The sequence below is a fragment of the Mesoplodon densirostris genome, chromosome 18, assembly GCF_025265405.1.
Source record: "Mesoplodon densirostris isolate mMesDen1 chromosome 18, mMesDen1 primary haplotype, whole genome shotgun sequence".
NCBI classification, from domain to species: domain Eukaryota; kingdom Metazoa; phylum Chordata; class Mammalia; order Artiodactyla; family Ziphiidae; genus Mesoplodon; species Mesoplodon densirostris.
Window position 1 is genome coordinate 65279789 of NC_082678.1, and position 6000 is coordinate 65285788.

A 6000-nucleotide genomic window follows, 5' to 3' on the forward strand; every position below is an offset into this window, starting at 1 on the left:
GGGTGCAGTCAGCCCTGGAGGTCAGGAGGGGAAATGGAGCCCTGAAGCCCACCCACGTCCTTGAAGCCGAGGGAGGAACACATCCTCCTAACAGTACTTCTCAGGGGTCAGCGTGCTCCCCACACGACGGTGATCCATACTCACTTGAGGCAACAAGGACTGCCTCTAACTGGCCCCCTCGATTGCGCCTTAAGGGTCCTCGCACATGTGTCATAGCGCAGGCCCTGGATCTCTTTAGTCAGCCCAGGCCAGTGCTGCCGGGGTCCCTCCAGTCCCATCCCCCAGCCCCTCCCTCTGGGACTGTATCTAATAGAAGAAAGAGCACAGAGGAATTGGCTAAATCAAGGGACCTGGGAGCCTGGGTATGAGTTTGAAGACCGAGAACCTAAGGCACAATTACATATTATTGGAGACTCTTGTGGGGTGTGTGGGGTGAGGTTAGGAGGCTGAGAGGCTGAGTCGACCTGGTGAGTCCAGCCCCAGGACACCACACAGCCCCGTCCCCCCTTCCCTGCCATCAGACAAGGGGTGCCGCAACTCCAGCCGGGACTCTACACTTCCCCCTCCCTGATTCTCCTCCAGAAGAGCAGGTGGTCCCGCTCTGAGGGCAGCGGCAAGACAACGGACCAAGTCCCCCCGCACTAAGGCGCTACTGGAAGCTCTTCCTGCACAGCAGTGCTGGCTTGGAGCAAACCCGAGCAGCGCCAAAGTTGGTCTCGTTCTGCAGCGGAGGGACGCAGGGTTTAAGCCAGCTGCCCTGGCTTTAAAGCAATCAGCCCCCCCTTTAAGTCAGGTGACCCGACTTTAAATCACTGTGTGCCCCTCAAGCCTGCAACTTCAAAAGTTGGGAACTTCACTTTGATCCCAGCACCTCACATAGCTGAATGCACACTAGTCACCCCCAAGCCTGGCTTAGAGGCAGAATATAAGGTAAGGGGATGGGCGTGCACTCATGGTGATGAGGGTGTACTTCATGTACCAGAAGGGTCTAGGCACTCTGGGGTACAGCTAGCAGTGCACGATACAGCAGCTCCCTGGCAAAGCTGGTGAGGCCCAGGGAGAGCAGACACACCCATGCGTGCAGAGGTTCCAGGACGGGAGCTGGGGCACAGCCAGCCAGGAGGGTGTGAAAGTGGAGGATCTGAGCCTTTTGTGAAAGGCAGACACAGAGGATGGATGAGAAACAAAGACCAGATGAAATATGGAGTTGAAAAACACACCCTGCTCTTGAAATTGGGGTGGGGGGGCACACCAGACTTGAGACTTCTTATTCCCCAGTACCTAGTGCTTTGGCCTTTGCCCAATTACTTATAAAATTTACTGATAGTATCTAACCCATAGAATACTGCATTTGTAGTGGTATTGCATGTTAATGTTTCTATAGTGGAAATATCTTTTCTACAAGAAACATGTACACTATCTGAAATCAATTAAAACCCCTCTTTATAAAGTACTATATTGGACTTCCCTGGTGGTGCAGTGGTTAAGAATATGCCTGCCAACGCAGGGGACATGGGTTTGAGCCCTGGTCAGGGAAGATCTCACATGCTGAGGAGCAGCTATGCCCATGCGCCACAACTAGTGAACCTGCAGGCCACAACTACTGAAGCCCGTGTGCCTAGAGCCGGTGTTCCACAACAAGTGCAGCAAGAGAAGCCACTGCAATGAGAAGCCCGCGCACCACAACAAAGAGTAGCCCCCCGCTCGCCGCAACTGGAGAAAGCCCGCGCACAGCAACGAAGACCCAATACAGCTAAAAATTAATTAATTAATTAATTAATTTTAAAAAGTACTATATCCTTCTGTACAACTTCTCTGGGAAGAACAGAGATGGCGTGGGAGAGTGAGAAAGACCAATATTTAGTGCACATCTCTCATGCAGGTGCTCTGCTGGCTCAGATACATTTATCCCCACTTTACAAAGGAGGAAATAAGCTCAGAGAGGTTTAGTAATTTTCCCAAAGCCAAACAGCTATTTAGTGGCAGACCCAAGATCTGAACCAAGTCTGTTACCTCCAAAGCCTAAGTCCTCATCACAACAAAACTCAATTAATATTTACATTTATCGAATTACATTGCAGCCTGGGGAGTTCTTGGCACAATCCTGAATAAGAGTGAGAAAGAAAGAAATAGCATTGTTCCTACAGTCAACCAAAATTTTTGGAGCGGCGGCTAGATGCCTGGTCCTTTTTGGGGTTCAGCAGTGATCACGACAGGAAAAGTCGTGCTTTCATGAACCATGTAGTGGGGAGGAGAGACGGGTGCAACTTGGTTGAGGGATTTCACCTTGCTGGGCCTCTGTTTTCTCATCTGGAAAATGGGTGTTCCTCATTTTCTGGGATTGTCCGGCTGGACATTCTCTGATTCCATAGGAAGCATTTGTTTTCCTGTTTCTTTAAAATTCATTCAAGCCATGAGCCGTGATGCATGTTGTTAGCTGCTCCCCAAATCACTCTTCCCCACCCTTTTCCTGTGATCAGGTCTTTCCCGAAACATGACTCACAATCAGTCAAGTCACAGACCCTAAGGGGCACCCAGCAGAAAAATTCCAGCCCTTGCTTCTCAGGAGCTCTGTGGTCTACCTGCCAGGTAAACTTAACTCACCTGGGACAAGGTGGCCATCCCTGGTTTCACATCAACATGATCTCAGGCACAAACCTCCTTTTTTTCCATTTGGTCTTTAAGTTACTTGTTGAAACAACTGTACAAATATGACAAAGGTATAAAATCAGGCATCTTCTGCCCCCAGCGCCTACTAATACATGATGTTCTGCCACTTTAAGGATAAAGATAGAACATTTCAACATTCTGCTGCCCTCATTATTTGTCATTTTTGTTGATATTTCTATTGAATACATCTTTCAAAATTTTAACAATGGAACATTTATTTAGGTTGCTCCAGACCCAGCCTTTAGTGGTAAGGGGTTTGTTGTTATATTTCTATTATGTTTCCTTTAAAAACCATTATCCTATTTAAATGGATTAAGTCAATTCTATAGGCATGTATCTTATGATATTCATGAAATAAATCCATAGAGGGCAGTAGTACAATTGATCACACTTGAGAACCTCTAGTAGCACAGTTAAGTGTAAATATTATCTATGTGTAAACCAAAGTACATGCCGAGTGAGATTCTCCTACCCTTTTCACTCTGTGCCCCTCAAGCCTGTGAGAAATGGAATATTTCTTGCCATCTCAGTAAACAAAGGATATCACAGTCATCAGCCCTTGCAGCCCTCCAGTGTGAGCTGCGAGCCCTGAGGATCTCAGGATATGCAAATAGAGAATGCAGGCCCCAGAGCGCTGAGGTGCATATGAAAGGAAGGAATTCAGGGAGCCCAGACTCTGGCATCTCCGCAAACAAAGAAAAGCGCTGCATTCCTCACGTTGGGAGAGCCGGTTTTCCTTAGTTAACAATCACCTGCTGATGGTCCCCATTACCTGCGCCAGTGCCCTGCCCTATCCCCTCCCCCCGGTCCTTTAGCTCAGGGAGGAAGGAGGGCAGAGGGACTCCGCTGAATAAGGGGCCTGCGAACCTCGGGAGGAGTTTTTAGCCGCTTTCCCCGCAGTCGTGGGGAGGCGCGCTGACGCTGCAGCCGGGCCCTGCGCCTCCCTTGCCCCGTTTCCCCTCAGGACACTCAGGCCGACCCCCTCCCCACGCCCCCCAGGCCCCGCGAGCCAGGCCGAGGGCAGGGGCGAGAGGAGGGACCGAAGTTCCCGGGACCAGAAGCTGGGGGCCGCCCTTTCTGCACAGCAGCGGCGGGTGGCAGCGAACCCCTGCCCCTCAGAAGCTGGTCTTGCCCTGCCGCCAGGGCACCGTACCAGGCGGAGGGTCGGCGCCCACTTACCCGGCCCGCCGTCCGCACGACTGTCGCGGCTTCGGCCTCCGGGGCCCCTCCAGAGCCGGCAGCGTCAGTGAGGCCGCCCTCGCCGCGGGCTCCGGGGCAGTTCCGTGAAGGCGGAGGGAAGAGACCCCGAGCCGGGAGCTCCAGCTCTGCGGAAACGCGGGCTCCGTTCTGGGCGCAGCGGGTGGGACCGCTCTGCCCCGAGGCCTTCTGGGAGGGACGGAGGCGCCGGGGGAGGGAGCCGCCAGGAGCGCAGGGCCCCGTCGGGGGTCCTGGAGGGGCGGCCCCGCCCACTGTGACCGCAGCCCAGGCATTTTTCCTGGAGTCCTACACTACAAAGTTAGAAAGATACACAGTCTATAGTAAATATTCACAAATGATTGTTGCTGCTGTGCTTACTATCCTATTAAAGGTGTAAAATCCATAAAACACTTTAAGTTCAAAATTAAATATGAATTTTTACCTTTCTAATTATGTCTCTGCTATTCACAATTGTCGTTAATGAATCAGACTGTGGCATCACTAGTTAAAAGTGAGCTTGTTAAAAAAATAGAACTCAGGCCCACCGGACCTACTGAATCACAATCTGAACTTTTACAATCTCCCCAGTGTACTTGTGTACCCATGAATAGTTGAAAGGTACATTTCTACCTCGACACGTCTTTTCTGTCTGAGAAATACACACATTTTATCCAATTTGATATAAATAAAACACTCAAAAATGCATATGCCTGTGTTGAAACCATCATTTTATCATTTCTTTTCCAGATAAGTATAGTCTCTATACTGGTTTTGTGGATCACATGCCACACTCTTTTCTTGTAGTTAGAAATAAGATAGAGAAACTTACTTTGTAAAAAAAAAAAAATATATATATATATATATATATATATATATATATTTATATATATATATATATACATTAGTGGGTAATTGAAGACACTCTTCTAAATTAAAACCAGTTCTCTTAACTTGCTCTTTTCTTCTTGGGTCACATTATGAACTCTTCCCGTGGCCACACGGTATGTGTACTTTTAATTTCAGGGACTGCTGACATTCCAGAATATGGCCATAGTTTTCTCTCAAGAGGACAGGCAATGCCTGGACCAAGATCAGTGGGAACTGTCCAGGTATGTGATGTTAGACAAGTATAGGAACCTGCTCTCCTCGGGTGAGGATACCTTCCTTCCAGAATTCCTTATCCAACCACAGGGTTTAGAGTCCTTCATTTGTAGAATGTCTCCTGGAATCTTCTGCTTCCTACAATAGGGTTCCAGATTGCAACGTTTCAGGAAAGATTGGGAGTTTGTGGGTATAATTTATCTTATTCTTTTAACATTGCAGCCTCCCTCAGCCGCATAGCACAGGGAGACCAGCTCAGTGCTTTGTGACCACCTAGAGGGGTGGGATAGGGAGGGTGGGAGGGAGGGAGATGCAAGAGGGAAGAAATATGGGAACATATGCTTATGTATAACTGACTCACTTTGTTATAAAGCAGAAAATAACACATCATTGTAGAGGAATTATACTCCAATAAAGATGTTAAAAAATAATAAAAATAATAAAATAAAATTGCAGCCTCCCTTTTAATATACTTTGTAACTGCTTGGGCTGTGTCTATATGAACTGTGTACTATATGCTTCTGTCACAGTCCTTACAATATTTTATTGTCTTATTTTCTGTAACAATTCTCCATGGATTCTTTGGGCTTAAGGTATACTAAAAGGGAGACTGCGATTCTGGGACTTCCCTGGTGATGAAGTGGTTAAGAATTCGCCTGCCAATGCAGGGGACACGGGTTCGATCCCTGGTCTGGGAAGATCCCAGTTGCCACAGAGCAACTAAGCCAGTGGGCTACAACTTCTGAGCCTGTGTGCCACAACTACTGAAGCTGGTGCGCCTTGGGCCCGTGTGTCATTTATTTTTTGGAGAAGCAACCACCTCTGAGTGATCAAAATTTAGACCAACTAGTCAAAATGCTTTATCACCTGTTCTAAAACACTGATCAACAGAACAAGTTTTACTAGGGATAACAGTGTAATTGTATTCTGGAGTTCATAGAGGCAATATGGTTTATGACCTTGATGCTGGATCACGACATTTCAATGGTATAACTGCTTTTAATTGTTCAACGATTAAAGTCTCACGTGATC

General features: G+C 48.0%; 1 long non-coding RNA gene across 5 annotated transcripts in view; it reads right to left on the reverse strand.

The window, feature by feature from the left end:
- LOC132479036 (uncharacterized) overlaps window positions 1-4043 on the reverse strand; it is a 64425-nt gene extending 60382 nt beyond the window's left edge. For 4 of the 5 annotated variants that reach the window (XR_009530446.1, XR_009530442.1, XR_009530444.1 and 1 more), the window contains exon 1: window positions 3850-4043. This is a non-coding gene — a long non-coding RNA (uncharacterized LOC132479036). Of the gene's footprint in view, window positions 1-2604; window positions 2702-3849 lie in introns of all 5 variants that reach the window. The other variant, XR_009530443.1, reaches the window with a different exon arrangement.
- Between the last annotated feature and the right edge of the window lie 1957 nt (window positions 4044-6000).